At 39.1% G+C, this 16,811-nt stretch overlaps 1 protein-coding gene across 1 annotated transcript in view; it reads left to right on the forward strand.

Moving 5' to 3' along the window:
• The first annotated feature begins 9,064 nt into the window (after positions 1–9,064).
• The window catches only part of TTLL7 (tubulin tyrosine ligase like 7), a 157,742-nt gene continuing 149,995 nt past the window's right edge, over positions 9,065–16,811 (forward strand). Inside the window, exon 1 of the mRNA XM_029230210.1 lies at positions 9,065–9,180. The gene's annotated coding sequence lies outside the window, so the exon portion shown is untranslated. The remainder of the gene's footprint in view (positions 9,181–16,811) is intronic.

A 16,811-nucleotide genomic window follows, 5' to 3' on the forward strand; every position in this document is an offset into this window, starting at 1 on the left:
CTTAAGGGAGATTCTGGTGGTATGTTGGCATGAACTCAGCTCCTCTTCCCTTCACCCTCAGCTCTAAGCTATCTGCCTTTCAAGAACCTAATGGCTGCTGGCTTCCATGGGAAGCTAGGGAGATGTTAGGTTTCAGGCTTTGTTGAGGTTCTAGCAGCGGGAAATTAGTCTGATGCTTTTTCCTTTATGGGAAGGGTAATGTCGTCAGTGGATGTTCGGAAATGCTGGGAGGTCAGAGACCTGTAACTCTCCAGACAGAAGACAATGTTGGCCCAGATCTTCTTACCTTCACACGGCCAAACCAAAGCTGTGCAGGAAGACTGGATCTCCCTGTTCCTCAGGCTGTGGGAGATCTGAGAGCAAGGAGGGGGCTTCCTTCAAGACCAGCAGCAGGGTCTGGCAGGCTCCTGTAGTTAGAGATAGCTTCATCTTTCAAGGTCTGTGAGATTCTTTTCATTTAGCATCTGAGCTCCAATGAGTTGACATAGAAAAATAACCTACACAATAACTGAGAGAAAAGCAGTCATTAGAACAGACACACCACTGATAGAGTGCTGTTGAAGGAGATGGTGACATTTTGAATTAAGATTCAAGACTAGAATAAGAAAATTCTTCCTATAATTGAAAATGTGGCTTCCAAAATAAAAAAAATTCAGGAAAAGAACTGTGGGAGAGGACAGTCTCTATTGAAACTGAATCAGTGGTCTGAAACATCAAGTGCTAAGAAATATCTCAAAGCATAAGGCAAAGCGAAGTGAACCTCAAAAGGAAATGGAAGTCAGGTCCAAGGGACCTAACACCTATGGAATTTCAAAGGGAAAAGAAAGAACAATTGGAGATAAGGCAATAAGTAAAAATAATCAGTATAAAAATTTCCCTATTTTAAGACCTAAGTCTGCTAAAATCCCTGAATGCTAAGGATACAGGGGAAATTCTCACGTTTCCAAGCACTTATAAACAAATTATCTAAAAAAACCCATCAGACTTCTTATTTGCAACAATGGAGCTAGAAACAAGAATGTACTAGTATCTGTAGATTTCTCTCAGAATAGGACCACAACCAAAGAATTCAATACCTGGACAAGTATGAAAGAAAGGTATTTGAAGATATACAAGAAAGAGTTTACTACTTATGCACTTCATCAGAGGCAAATCTACAAGAAAAGGCTTTAACCAAATAAGACACAGGCCAGAATAGAAATTTCAAGATGGAAAAAGATAAAGACAGAAATAGAACTGGAGCGTAGGAGAGAAAGAATGTTGAAAGAGAAAGAATGTTGAAAGAGGAAGAAAGTGAAAGTATTCTAAACCTTATTGAAATGGAAAAGGAGGAAAATAGAATCTTGGTAAGGAAAGTAATTAAAATCTTGCTCTCATATAATAGCCCAGTAATACTATCTGATTATGAGAACAAGAGAAGGGGAGATAACCATTTATGAAAAACAAATTACAAGATGGTATAACTTGCAAATAAACAAGGGGAAAGAGGAATGAATAAAACTCGATCAGACAAGCAAGCATAAAAAAGGTAAAGGTTTCCCCTTATCCCACTTATCATAATGTGGTATGATAAGTAAGTAAAAAATAATATGGAAAGCGCAATGTGATACATATCAAGCATTATATAAAATGTGATAGACTCAAATTCTATTATTACAAAAGTCTGTTACAGTTTTTTAAAAAAGAGCAGAATTTTGCTCTTTGCAAAATACATACTTAAAATACAGTAATAAAAGGGATTTGAAAATAAAAGAACCATAAAAACCAAAACCAAACAAAACATTGGAAATGCATAGAAAGACATCAAGAGAGGAAATATTAATGGCAGACAAAGTGGAATAGAAGGATAAAAGCACCCAATAGGATAAGGACAGACATTATAAATTGATTAAATGCACTGTTTTTAGCAAATAAAAAAATAAGAAACTAAATATACAAACAAAACTTTTAGGATTACAAGGGGACATTTTATTTCTATGAAAAAAAAATAAATGAAAGAACATGATAAAAATACAATTGTACAGAATTTTTCAGTATATTTCCAAGAATTCGAATAATTTAATAGACTCCCCCCGTAAAAGCTATAGAGAAGATATAGAGGAAACGAATAATGCAATTTATAAACTTGATTTAACATATTAATATAGAACATTTTATTTCTTGAATAGGATATATAAAAACATGTTTCCACAGCATATTTCCAAAAATCAATCATGTGCTAGGCAAAAAGAAAACCTTAACAAATTCAAAGTAGAGAGCTTACACGTTATGTTCTCTCATTACAGTCCAATAAAGTTAATTGGAAATTAAGAAACACACAATGAGATAAGTCTGGTATGAAAGAGGAAATTAAAGAATTGTTTTAGTCTCTCTGGGCTGTTATAACAAAATATCACAGATTGAGTAGCTTATAAACAACAAAAATTTATTTCTCACAGTTCTGGAAGCTGGAAGTCTAATATCACTTCTGGTGAGGGTTTTATTCCTGGTTCATAGCAGGTACTTTCTCACTGTGTCCTCACATGGTGGAAGGGACTAAGGATCTTTCTAGGACTCTTTTTATAAAGGCACTAATCTCATTCATGAGGGATTCACCCTCATAACTTTAGCACCTCCCAAAGGCTCCACCTCCTAATACCATTATCTTTGGGGATTAAGATTTTAACATATGAATTTGGTAGGACACATAAATGTTCATACCATAGAAGCAATGGAAAAACAAACAATTTGTACTAAAATAATGGGGAACAGCAAAGGTGAACTTAGAGGAAAATGTGTTGCCCTTAAGTATGGAAGCAGAAATGTAAAAATAAAAGAATTAAGTACTTATCTTAATGAATCCAGATAAGAACATCAATAAAAGCAAAACAAAATAAACTTTGAAGAGAGAATTAATATTGATAAAAGCTGAAATTATGAAAATAGATGAAATAGCAGAAAAGAATAATAAATTCAAAGATTGATTCTTTAAAAAGACCAATAAAGTAGATAAATACAATGTGAGCCTGATAAGAAAAGAGAATGCAATAAAAATTAGACAAGATTAATAATGTGAAAGTAGAAAGAACTTAAAAGAATTCCAAGTAAATACAGTGACTCTAAAGCAGTATTAAAAGAACAAGAACCTAGAAGAAATGAATACTTTCCTAGGAAAATATACATGATCACAAATGAGACAGATGTGAAAACCCGAATAGACCAATTATTACAGAAAAGATTGGAAAAGTGATAAATGATCTCCTATCAAAAAAGGCAGCAGGCAGATGGATTCACAGGTGAATTTTTAATCTAACTATTAAAGAATAGATAATTCCAATATTATTTAAACTATTGTGGGTCTTAGAAAAGGATTGAAAGTTCTCCAGTTAGTTTTATGAGACCAGAGCACCTCCAATACTGATGCCAAAGAAGCAATGCAACAACAACAACAAAAGTGCAGGCCATTTCATCTATGACTATAAATGCCAAATGTTTAAATAATATATTAGAGAACATAATAGAGGAGTGAATCAAGTGAGTGATACACTATGACAAAACAGTCTTTTATTAGAGAAATGAAAGGGCAGTTCAATTCCAGGAAGCCTACCTACATATTGATTACATTAAAAATTAAAGGGAAAAATCCCAACCATTATCAATAGGTGGTGAAAAGGCATCAGACAAAGGTCAAGCAACCAATGCCAAGGGAAACTTGAAGCAAAATAGGAATAGAAGGAAATTACTTATAATAAAGAGAAGCCCACAAATAAACATTATCTTAAATGGCAAAAAATATATCTTTCACTTAAAATCAGGAATCAGACAGACATCACTGTAATCACTTGTATTGGTGATTCTAGCAAATGTAAGTAAAATAACTAGTATAAATAATGGAAAAGGAGATAAAGTTCCTGATGATGATGACTGTTTTTTCAGAAAACCCAAAAGACTCTCATGAAAAAGCAAGTTATAAGAGAATCTGGTGTGTTGAATACAAAATAAATTACAGAAGTAACCAGTCTAGCTCTGTTCACGCAAAAGCACCTAAAAAAAGAAATGGGAAGAATATTTTACTCAAAGGACAAATGCTAGAAAATAATTTGGTGTAAGTTTAGTAGGTGCAGAACATATATGAACAAAACTACGAAAATATTCTTGGGAAATGCATGACAAAATATAAGCAAATGGAAAAGTCCATTATCATCTTGGATGGAACGATGGAATGACTTATTGTTACAGATGTGTCAATTCTCCAAAAATTAATGCATAAATTTACACTGTGCTAATTGGACTCTTTTTTCTTGCACGAAAAATACCATATAATAATTGAAGAGTCTTAAATTCCAGATATCTACATATAATAGTAATTGTGAGTATAATCTTTAACTTAAGGCTTTTTGAAGAATTTTCAGAATGATCAAAACAATACTGAAAAAGACTCTAAACAATTTAATAAATACACTTCAGTACAAGAAATGTGAAATTATATATAGTAGGTTTTAAATACTAGTCTCCCATTTCCTTCTCAATAATTGGTAGGGTTAAGGGGCGAGTCTAGGAGACTGGATGTTTTTGTGAGCCCCAAGCTGTTCTTGTTTGTATGGACTGGTCAAACTTGGTTGTGCATTAGAATCACCTATGGTGCTTCATAAAAGTAGAGATTCTAGGGTCTCACCCAGGAGTTCCTGCAATCAGAATCTGTAGCAAAAGTGTAGAAATCACTGGCTAAGTCTATACTGCAATGGTCACTTCTTGTTTCAGGGTTTCTATTCCGAGCACGGAAACCTAACGGTTACCCAATGTTCCACTGAAACAGTCCATAGAAAAGGGTACTGTGTTTCCACTAGGAGGACTCTCATTTAAATCCTCTTTGTGAGAAATGATTCATTTCCTTTTAAGTATGAGATTTGAAAATCGATTGCAAAAAAAGAAAATAGATTTCCCATGGTAGACAAACATACGATGTGAAACTTGCTTTCTGTGTAGCAGGAGGCAGTAAAAGTATGTAGACAGTAACGTCATGTATTGGTTTGAGTTTGAAACCTGGCTTTGCTTTTTTCCAGCTGTGTTACCTTTGACAAATTAACCTTTAAGTATCTTCATCTAAAAAATGAGGATGAAAATAGTGCTTCATAGGATAATGGTACTTACTTTAAAAATAATAATGATTTAAAAAGTGTTAGCTAAAAGCAAATAAACAGAAATAATGATCTCAGGGCACCTGTAGGGTGGCCGCGGCTGTGGGAACTTGAAGTGGCATCTCGGTTCCCCGACCCCGGATTGAACCTGGATGGCGGCACTGCTTTGGGTCTCGGCCCCTTTGGGAAAGAATTTCAACAAAGAGATGGAAAATAGCCAAGCAGGTAAAGTGCTTATTAAGAGAGGAATACGTGCGGATAGACACATGGGTGGGCTCAGTAAGAGTTGCACCCTTGGGAAGTTTAGATCATTTATAAGGGGGCAGTCTTCCGGGTCTTTGTTTTCCTCTGGCCAATTGTCTTGCTTTGACCCTGTACCTGATTTGTCTCAGGGTCCTCCCTATGTGCACGTGCATCCTTTAGCCAAGATGGATTTCAACTTGAGGGTCTCTGGGAAGTTAGCAAAACTTATTGTGGTCTGGTGCCCCCTCTCCTGAGGAAACTTTCTGTGCATGTGTAATTTGGGGCGTCTCCCTGACCCCAACAATGAGAAAGATGTGACTTCCTTATCTTTTATCCAGGCAGGGCTTAGCCCCTCTCTGCCTCTGCCATTACTGTTATCTTAAAGTGTTCACAGGAGACAAAGTCCAGCTATTCATCCTATTCCTGTTGTTATTTCTATCTGAAGTATAAATAGGAGGCTAGTTGTAAATTCTACAACTGGAACCCATTTATCTCCTGCCTCAATTACGCTAGTAAATACTCTCCTCAGCAAGAGTAGCTTGGAAGGTTAATGTCACCATACACCTTAGTATGGGGCCAACACATAGTAGGTACTTAATATTCTTGAATCAAGTTTCAACATGGTGTGGCTCACACTGTACTTTTATCAAAGGCATTAAGTATTTTCTTTCTCTCTAGCTCTCTCTTTATTAATATAATTTTAAGTGTAATAGCATTTGAACATCCCCAGGTGATTCTGGTTTGTGAATACAAATGAATTCACCTTAATATCACTACCTAAATAAGTTTTATCAATCACCTCCCTCTACCCGGGCTCCACCACTTAGGACTGGAAATCTTCAGTTGTTTCTCTCAGATGCTCAGGAAGAATTCCACTCCTGTTCTACTGGTCTGTGCTCCTCATCAAGTTATCTTGACCCTGATTGGGCACTAGTGTCCTTTATGAGAATATGACTTCTCTGGGTAGAGCCCTTCCTTACTGGTGACAAGGTACACAGAGGTCTGTGGCAGATTGGGTTGAGAGAATGACCCTCTCTCCAGCTCTGTGCTATACTTTGTCACCAGAGCCCAAAGTAATACTTCTTAAATCTGAAATCCCACAGTCATTTGCAAAAATGATTCCTCAGTCTCTGGCCCTAAGTTCTTTCCCCAAAGGGCTTAAAACCCTTCAAAGACTCTGTGGGAGAGCAGGGAATGCAGGCACAACATCACTCCCTCCATTCCTTTCGACAGTTTCCCAAGGCCTCTGGCACAAAATTTCTCCATTCTTCTTTTTTCAGAAACACATGCTCCAAGATCATCAATGTATACGAACAGATGGCTGGAGCTGTCGCCAAGTCCATCAGGTTTATAGATGATAAGGTTCTAAATCCCAGTTTGGTCTCAGGTGGCCCACCAAAGACCTTATGCTCCTTGCTTATATCTCTGTCAACCAGGCAGAGAATTCTAATTCAAAAGGCATCTTGTCTACCTCAGTTCTGTTGTCTCCTTTGAAAGTGAAACATCTGTCCGTGGAGAGAAGAATCACACATTTCTGAGGCAGAGGCCATCCTGGCCCTGAGTCACAGCTGCCTGGCTTCACTGGGGATCTAGTGCCCCGCCTTCTCAGCAACGTGGAGCTCAGGGCATTTCTGTTGCGCTGGTACTGATGTACAAACATCTATAACAAAAGTTAACATCATAACAATGGCACAACATAAGGTTAACAATTTAATTTCTTAATTTTCAGAAAGCTTCTTTAAGGTGATATGAAAGTTGTTAATGCCCTGTTAACTTCTTTAAATTCTAGTAAGGTATATAAGGAGGTATATAATGACATTAGGCTCATTAAAAAACTCTTTCTCCTACCTGGGATTGGAAGAATGATAGCGTAAAGTGTAATAGAGTAACAATTGTTTAAGTGTTGTGTAAAGTGCCATATAGTGATTAACAAAAAAATAGTGAAGAATTCCTCCTCACCTTCACATGACTTTAATCATGAGTTTTTGAAATAGATGTTTTCAGTCTAGTTCTGGATGAAGTCCAGCTTCTTCTTTCTGATCCTTATTCCTAATCTCAGGGTGACGTCCAACTTAGATACTGAAGTGTTCCTTTCTCCACAATGAAACCTAGCTTGCACAAGGGAAGGATAAACAAACTCATGTTCAAGTGCCAATCATGGGTGTGATAAGGCTTGGCCTGTGTTTCCCAGAGGCATTCTATTGGAAAGGCGTTAGTCAAAAACTCCAGGTTGCAATGCCTGGTCTGCCACTCATTCTATGATATGTGAACCCAGCACAACAAACTCTGAGGCCAGTTTCTCTTTTTTAAAAATAGCAGCTATATGGGGACTTCCCTGGCAGTCCCGTGGTTAAGACCGCATGCTTCCACTGCAGGGGCCACAGGTTGATCCCTGGTTGGGAAACTAAAATCCCTCATGCCCCGTGTTTGGTCCATAGCTGGTACTCAATTTATGTTAAACAGTCTTGTTAATTTACTCAAAAGAGAACAAAGCCTTAATCCAGAGAAAACGGCTTTTAACTGTGGAATTTCATATTGAGAAGAATCTGGTGGGCCTTTTTTTGGTCTCCCTTAAATCATATTTTATAGGTAGTTGCCAACTCTGTTTTTTTTTCTTTCTATAAGGAGAACAATACACTTGTCTCCATCTCCACCATGGTCTGACAGGAACTTGTTTCAGCCTGGTTGTGTCAGGGGCAGGGACCACAAAAGTGCTTTCACTAAAGTCTAAGGGATGTCACGTGTGGGGCGTCTCTTTCCAGTTACATAAAGTTCACTTCATATGAAGACACGATTCCCTCCCTTCCCAAGACACTAATCTGTAAAATGGTGAACAATGACCCTCAAATAGTTGTGCATTTCTTTAATCATCTTGTATAGATCTATATGTTAAAGCGGTTTCCTAAATCTACATTTTCCATCTGCTGTGGTTCAACCTTTGCGGAGGAAAGGAAAACGGATATCAAACTGTCGCTCACTTCTCCGTAACTACAAAGCACCTACAGGATGGGGGCACCACTTGATTTTATTTTGTAACTTTCAAGCTGGCTTTGGATAAATACCCTTTTATTTTTTGCTCCACAGAGATGCTTGGATAAAAGATCTAAGAGTCCCTTCAAGGGCTCCAGACGGCCCGCTCTGGTTTGGTGGTAATACATCAGTGGTGAGCTCTGCAACAGGACTGGCGCCCCCGGGGCCCGCGCTGGAGCAGCAGGGGCACGGAGGCAGGGCTCCGGGCCAGCGCCCTTTCATATCTCCTTAGGAGGGGACACCGCCCAGGCGCCCGCGTTGCTAGGTCTTCTGTTTGCTGGCTTCTAAAAGAACCCAGAGCGGGACCAAAGCAAACCGGGAGGGGGGCCAGAAAAGCTAAAGCACCTTCTCAGTCGTCAGTAGGGAAAAGCGGACGCTCCTCGGTTGGCCCTTCCCGCCCGTAGCCGTCCCGGAGCGGGGCGGGGTGCTGAGGAGCCCCCTCGTCCTTGGTTCCTCCCAACCGTCGCCGGCCCCGGCGCCCTCGCTCCCGCTCCGCCGCGCACGTCGCGCACCCCCGGTCGCCGCCCGCGAATGGTTTGGCCCATCGGTAGCCACCACCCCTTTGGCAGCGACCCCTGTTCCAGCTGCTCCGGGTCGAGCGCCGGCGCCCAGAGCTGTGGCTGCCGCGGGCGGTGGGTGGGTGGGTGGGCGGGCGGAGGGGAGCAGCCGATATTCAGCGCGGGCTGCCGGGCCCGGGGCAGCTGCGGTGGGAAGCCGAGGTGCGCGGGAGCCGTGGAGGGACCGTCCGCAGCCCGGAGGCGAGGACCCGGGCTGGGATTTCCTTACCCCGGTGAGTACCTGCTGCCCCGATCCTCCCTGACCCCCTTTCCCTGTCCCCACGCCCCCGAGGTGTCGGCCCCCGCCCGGACGGTCACTGCTCCGGGGACACTGGCCCCCGCGAGAGCAGCGGCACGGGGAGCTGCTGCTGTTGGTGCTAATGATTCAGCACCATTCGCGCCCTGAGAGATTTGGGCAGAATGGGGGAGGGTGGGGGGGGGCGAGGTCAGTTGCTGCTCTCTCCTCAGCTTTTGGGTTCCAGATGAACGACCCCAGTGGGCGAGGTCGGGTGCGGGGAGCTGGGAGGCTCCCTGCTGGCTTGTTCTGTGATTCTGTCCTTTTCCCACATCACGGTACAGACCTCCGTGAGTGTGCGGTGCAGTATTCAGTGTGTCTTTTTCGCACAGGCGAGTGAAGTCTAGGGCCCTTTTCTACACCTGTCATTTTCTCTACTTCTTCCTCGGTTGGATGCCCATTTCGTGCCATCATTCGTGCAACTTGACATCGCGTTGCATCCCCCGCTAACGTGTGAGAAAGATGCTGTATCCAAGCTGTCTTGTATTCAGAGTGGGTTTGATTGGTCTTGACATAGTAGGAAAAGATTTAAGGGAGGTAGGAAATAATACTTTCAGAGCCTAGGCACTTTATGTATACATACATATATATATATAAATAATTTCATTAAATCATGACAACAACTCAGAACCAAATGTACAAAGTGAAGAGCGGGGAAGTTAAATTACGTGCTCAAGGTCACAGCATAGGTATTTGGATATGAGATGCCCTGATCCCAAAGCCCACGAACGTTCCACTGTATTAAGGAGTTGTGTATCCAAGTGTGTCCAAGTTATATGTACAAGTATATGATTTATTACATATTAAACATAGTATTAATTTTCATAGAAGTAATCTCAAACAACAGCAACAACCTGTAAACTTCCTGTGTATGGAATTATCATTCTTTTAGTATAAAAGTAGGAGCATTCTTTGAATTATATGAAAAAATATACTATTTTCTTAGAAAGCATATGCCAAAATGTAGTATCTGGACCACACTGCATAGGAGAGCTAGGTCATAACAGGAGCTGTTCAAAATATTTTTGGCAGTGATAGATGGTGAATGCTTTGTGCTTTGGCATAGCAGGTGATAGCTCCATTTTACAGATGAAGGAACTGAAATACAGAGAAGGTTCAAGATTACACAGCTAGCTAGTGGTGGAATCTGGACAAGCATTGACTCTTACACAAAACATGTGTTGTAGCAAAGTGTAGCTCTGTATAGTGGGAAACTGTATTGATTTGTTTTTACCCTGCCCTTCAGAGTCAACAGTTATATTGACCTTGTATGCTCTTTCTATAAAAATAATGGATGCTAGGTTTTTCTTTGTTCCTTGCTTGGCCATTTGATTTGCTTTCATTTACGATTTATGTATTTTCTCTTAAGATATGCAACTCTTGTTGATGTTTCAGGAAGCAGGTTGCTATAGTACAAATGCTCATTATCTCCAAGTACTGGACTAGTATATGAGGGCAGATAGGATCATAGTCACCTTAGTCCATCATTTCTAAAGTATTTAACCATTTGCATTGGAGAATTCTTTTTTGAGTTGATGAGGATATTGATAGACTAAAGGGATAAAATGGAGGCACAAATTTACATTTGTTGTTCAGACAAGGCTGTTAAGAGAAGTAGGGTCTTGAGATGAGTCTTAAGTTTGATTTCTAGGAGGTCATTTCTTTTTGTTCTTTATATGGCTATAGACCATACCCTGACCTCAGTGAGGCCTCTTGTGGTCCAATCTGTTTAATCCCAAAGGAGACAGCAGAATTGGTATAAATGAATAAGCAAAAATACAATCCCACTGCTATTTAAAAAAAAAAGGAAAGTGCATGTTCTAGCGTTGGAGGGTCAGTAGGAGCATTTTAAAACAGATGCAATACACTTTATTTAGATAACATCACTGAGTATGAATATAATACCAACTTGGCTTTGGAACTGTATTCTCTCTCTCTCTTCCCTTTGTGTGTGTGTGTGTGTGTGTGTGTGTGTGTGTGTTTGTCAAATGACTACTATCTGCAGACCATCTAAATTCTAAAAATCTAGCCGGGGAAACTAAAAGTCTAGCTGGGAAAATATTTACCTACGTATGAGCAATTAACCAAATAGGTAGAATTGGCTTAATACCGGAAAAATGTAGTGCAGACTTAAGTGCCATATGAACACCTTAAGAAGAAGGAGAAATAGTAATGGCTAGGGCCATAAGAGGATCAGGAAAGTCTTCATGGATGGAAGTGTATTAAATCACTCTCTGAGAGATGGGAAGGCTTTTAGTAGGAAAGAGAAAGCCAGAGGAAGAAGTTCAGCAGAGAAGTGGTCATGTACTGTTTGGATGCATGGTGACAAACTATGAAGAACCTTGCGTATCAGGCAGTGAAATCTGCTCCTTATTGGGTAATCATAGGGAACTAGTGTAGGTCACTGAGCAAGCCAAGTTTCTCTTTGGCTTGTCTTGCTCCATATTCCTTGTTCCAAGTACCGTTTGAGAAAATGTTACATTTCCTGGGTACTAATATTAAAAGTACTAACCCAGAAAGTTTTCTATGCAAGTAAGATTTTTCCTCTTCCAAGGAGGTTTGCCTTTTTAAAAGCTTTCCCCCTTTCATTATAGTATTACAAACAATTTGGAAACTAAGAATATATTAAAAAAATCACCGTAATCTTACTAACTAAAGACAACCACTATTAACATACTGATGTGTTTCCTTCCACTCTTTTTTCCACACATAGTTTTAATCATGCTGTGTATATTACTTTTTATACATTTTTACTATAAATTTTATAACAGTAATTTTCACTTAATTACAATTTGACAGTGAACATTTAAAATGCCTACATAATTTTCCATGAGGTAGATGTGCCATAAATTCCTAATCACTCCTCATTGTCACTGTATTTTTTTAAAAAATTTATTGCAGTATAATTGATTTACAATGTTGTGTTAGTTTCAGGTATACAGCAAAGTGAATCTGTTATACAAATACATAGTCACTGTATAATAAACAACACTGTGATGAACATCTTTGTTCATAAGCTCTTTTCTAAATTTTAGAAATTAGTTCCTTAGGATAGAGTCTCAGAAATAAAAGTTCTGGGTTAAAAGGTATGAGTTCTTGTTTGACTTTTTTTTTAAAAAATTGAGCTATAATTGGTATATAACATTTTATTAGTTTTGGGTATATAACGTAATGATTTAATACTTGTATATATTGCAAAATGATCACCACAGTAAGTCTAGTTAACATCCATTACTACACATAGTTACAGATTTTTTTTGTGATGCTTACTTTGACTAAATTTTATGCAAGTTTTAAAACTCTACTGGATTCTGTATGTTTTCTTTGGAGCATTAGCATATTAAGTACAGGATATTTGCATGTTAATAATTAATAACACTCCTGTCTGTGACTCCTCAGATTATACTATTTCAGGCAAACTTGTCTTTTGATTTGAAAGATTAGTTAAATCATGGATACTGGGAGAAAGGCAGGCAGTTGGGGCCACTGAAGAGAGAAGATGTAAATAATGGAGGACAGGTTTGGTGAGAGTGAGCAAGAGTTTGTAGCCAGAGAAGGGGCTTGTGTGATAGACTACTTTCTGGTACTGGTGTTGTATTTGTGGACGTCAACTCTCTCCTTTACCATGCCCTTCCCTCAGGAATCCACCCCTATCCTCCACACAATATCTGTCTCTTTCAAACTCCTTCCACCCTTCTGTATCAGGTTCCCAGGCCTCAGCTGCAGTACCCCGGCAGTGCAAGGCTTATGAACTCACTATCGCGTTCTAATTTGGAGAATCCACATAGGTAAGCGCAGGAATTCCAGACCTCTTTCAGTTCTCAGCAGAAACCCAGGTTACAAGGTGCAAGAGTGTCTGGTGGACATTGAAGACTCTCCCCCTCTCCCCCGTGTACATTGCCAGAGATGGCCTTTGAGAACAGCAGCCGCTGGGGAGTCGCCTAAGGTTTCCAACATCCCCTGCCGGCATTCGGGTGTCCCCTCCTCTCGTTCCCAGTATTTCTCGACCAGAGGAAATTCCCCTCATTGAGGAGAGACAGTGTGCTTCAGTGTCCCACCAGTTGTAGGGTTACATGACGCTACCTCCTTGGACAGGTACATTGGCCAGGCCTCTGCCTTGCTTCCCCAGGCTCTCACCTGGGTTTCCTCTGGATCCCACCCCCATTCTCCTTGGAATTTGAGGCCAGGGAGCCACTGAGGCAGGGAGGCCATGAAGTGTCTCTGAGAACCAGTGGAAGGGGAGTTAGGGATACAAAAGCGCCTCGAGGGCACAAGTAGTTAGCAGAGAGGCAGGCACTTGGAATATATCATCAGTTTGGGAAGATGTGAAAGGAAACAATGAAAACTGAAGCATCACTTTACAAACCAAAAATAGGCCCCGTCTTTTTAGGACCTGACAGATGATTTCTGGTGGAAATTGGGCACTGAGGTAGGCTGAGTAATATTCTGGGCAGAATTTGTTGTGTGCTTAGTTGGGACCTACTATTTAAAACAGTTTGCTTAAGCTATTAGAAGGTGGTAAGTCTATTTCCATTCCTCCCAGGCATTATTTGTCAAAGTTCAACTGGGCTTAGTCAACAGTTTTCCCTAGGGTTAAGTTAAAGCTAAAAACTTAAATTATTTATTATTATTATTTATTCTCCACTACCCTTATTTCGTTAGTTCCCATTTGACATTTACCTGACACGTTCCCACCCATGGTACACACGATAGTTGACAAAGCCAAGGTGTTGGGATTGTTTAGGCTCTGGGAGTTGAGTGATAAATCCAATTTTCTATTTTTTCTTTCACTTCTTACTTGTAAGCAACTAGTTGGCCTGTGTTTCTTTGACTTCTTTGAAGGTTTAGAGTTAGGTGGTCAAGTGGTCACTGCGTCTCCCCTGGGGCTGATTACTCCTTTTGAAATTGATGATATTTTTGGTCCAATGGGCATGCTGAACTGTCCACATTGTTTGGTTTTTCTAAATTGTGTTATGGCACCTGAGCTTCCAAACTTCTGTGTTATTTTTGTTCTGCGTAGCTATGTGAAATGGAACATTATGTTTGATAAAAGATTATTTTGAACATTTCTATCTCTTTTACCCACTACTTTGCAAAGTCTGAACTGGTGACACATCTAATTCAGCAAGGTGGCAGTAGCTTGTTTTCATAAAAATTCTCCTCCCTCCTCTGTGAGCTTATTTGCAGTGAAGTTGACTTTTTAAAGTAAAGTGAACATTTGTAGATTTGGAAGATGGATCAGCAGTAATCCAGGCAGCAGCTTCAAGATTATTTCTATGCTCTTTGCTGGATTAGAATTTTAGGGCTGTTTAGGTATACTTCTCATTTAAGGTAGTACTTTCTTTTGTAAGAGAAGAGAGCCCACTTAAAATTTGTGTAAAATCTAATTGATGTGATTCTAGTACTGTGTTTGACTGGCTTTGTGATATGAATGGTTGTATGTGTGGTGTATTGGTAGGAAAAGTTAGGAACTGTGGATTTAATTTGCATCATTGCATTTGATGGGAAGATTTTCATGTGTAATTTTGTCATTGCTATTATTTAAAATATATTTTTCCAGGTATTTAATAAATAAAATCTGTAATCATGTGTGACATTCATAGTGATTGCTGAAAAATCAGGACAGTAATTTTAGCACACGTCTCAGTTTATATTTAGAATCGGTCTGTCTGCAGTTACCCAAACAAATATGTGCTAGCTACTCTATGGAGAGGAAAGATAGAAATTGAACACTTTCTACAATCAGTTTAGTTCACATGAAACCAGATGGAGACATTTTCATTTAGCTGTAGGTTTGATCACATCCAAGATGATAATGTTGTATTTAATTACTTACATCTCTCAATCTAGAATCCTAAAGATTGACAGATATTACTTCCTCTGTTTTAATGATGTGAAAAATCGAGCTAGGCAGAGGGAAAAAAAAAAACAAAACAGGCAAAATGCATGCCGAATCATCATAGGATTAGAAATTGGTCTACAGCTGCCCCTTTTATACTAATTTTGATAATAGGTGCTACTATTTACTGTTATATGTAAACAAGGGGATGACCTTCATTCATTTATTAGATAGTTTTAATGGTTTTACTACTTTTACAGTATTTTGAGAAAAAAAAAAAACTCGTCAAATCCATTGAATACTTTTTCCTAATCTCTGATGTCTACTTTAGTCCATGTCAGTTTCACCCTTAGTCAACACACACATACTTCAATCCATTATTTTTGGAAAATTTAAACAAGTTATTTCTGGAATTTGCTGCAAAAATTAAAGGAAAACATACATTTTAATATTCAGGAAAGTTTTAAAGGGAGGGATCAGTGCTTCTTAAAATCAAGTGGACTATACATATGTGGAAAACTTTTTCACTTGTCAGAAATCAGTGCCAAATGGGCATTTCTGGCAGAAAGAAAAGTTTGCTGCTACATATGTTAGGAGGTTGTCATTTTGGAATAGGAGGCATTTTCTCTTTTAAAAATGTATCTTGGGGCTTCCCTGATGGCGCAGTGGTTGAGAGTCCGCCTGCCAATACAGGGGACACGGGTTCGTGCCCCGGTCCGGGAAGATCCCACATACCGCGGAGCGGCTGGGCCCGTGAGCCTGCACGGCTCAGGAGCCTGTGCTCCGCAACGGGAGAGACCACAACAGTGAGAGGCCTGCGTACTGCAAAAAACAAAAACAAAAACAAACAAACAAATGTATCTTGGGTATGTGTTGAGAGCTATTTTCATCCTTGACTAAGGAATTAAAAGTTAAATGTATTTTTCATTAGTTATAATATGGCCTATTTACTTCCTTAATGTGCTTGAAAGCATATCTGTGAATTTTGTTTTTGAATTCATAAGGAACCAGAATAATAAATATAGGATGAAGTGAAGGTCCTAAAGTATAGCTTCTACTGAGAACAAAATTAAACAAATACACTCAGCAATACCTATGAATATAGATATTTAGATCTCCAAGTAAAATTACATAATAGTAATCCAAGAGTTTTTCTCCCCTTGGTATAACTATACATATTATGGTAATATGCAAGTGATATTCATGTTTTCTGGAAGAAAAGAGTCCAGAGTAGTGTAAAAATACTGTGATTTATGTAATTATTTGGGTGATTTCTGATATTTTGTAGGCATTCCACAAATGCAACAATTTTTTCTTTCAGTTAACGTTTTGTATTTTTTATCGTGATAAAAACACATAACATAAAATTTACCATGTTAACCATTTTTAAGTGTATGGTTCAGTAGTGTTAAATATATTTACATTGTTGTGAAATAGATCCCTAGATCTTTCTCATCTTGCAAATCTGAAATTTTATACCCATTAAACAACTCCCCTTTCCCCTTCCCCCAGGTCTCTGGTAACCACCATTCTACTTTCTGTTTCTATGAGTTTTAGTAGTTTAGATACCTTAATATAAATGGAATCATACAGTATTTGTCTTTTTGTGACTGGTTTATTTCACTTAATAAAATGCCCTAAGGTTTATCCATGTTGTAGCATATGACAGGATTTCCTTCCTTTTTAAAGCCAAGTAATATTCCATTGTATATACACCACATTTTGTTTAT

The sequence above is a fragment of the Monodon monoceros genome, unplaced genomic scaffold (assembly GCF_005190385.1).
Source record: "Monodon monoceros isolate NGI ecotype Baffin Bay Population unplaced genomic scaffold, NGI_Narwhal_1 Super_Scaffold_18, whole genome shotgun sequence".
NCBI classification, from domain to species: domain Eukaryota; kingdom Metazoa; phylum Chordata; class Mammalia; order Artiodactyla; family Monodontidae; genus Monodon; species Monodon monoceros.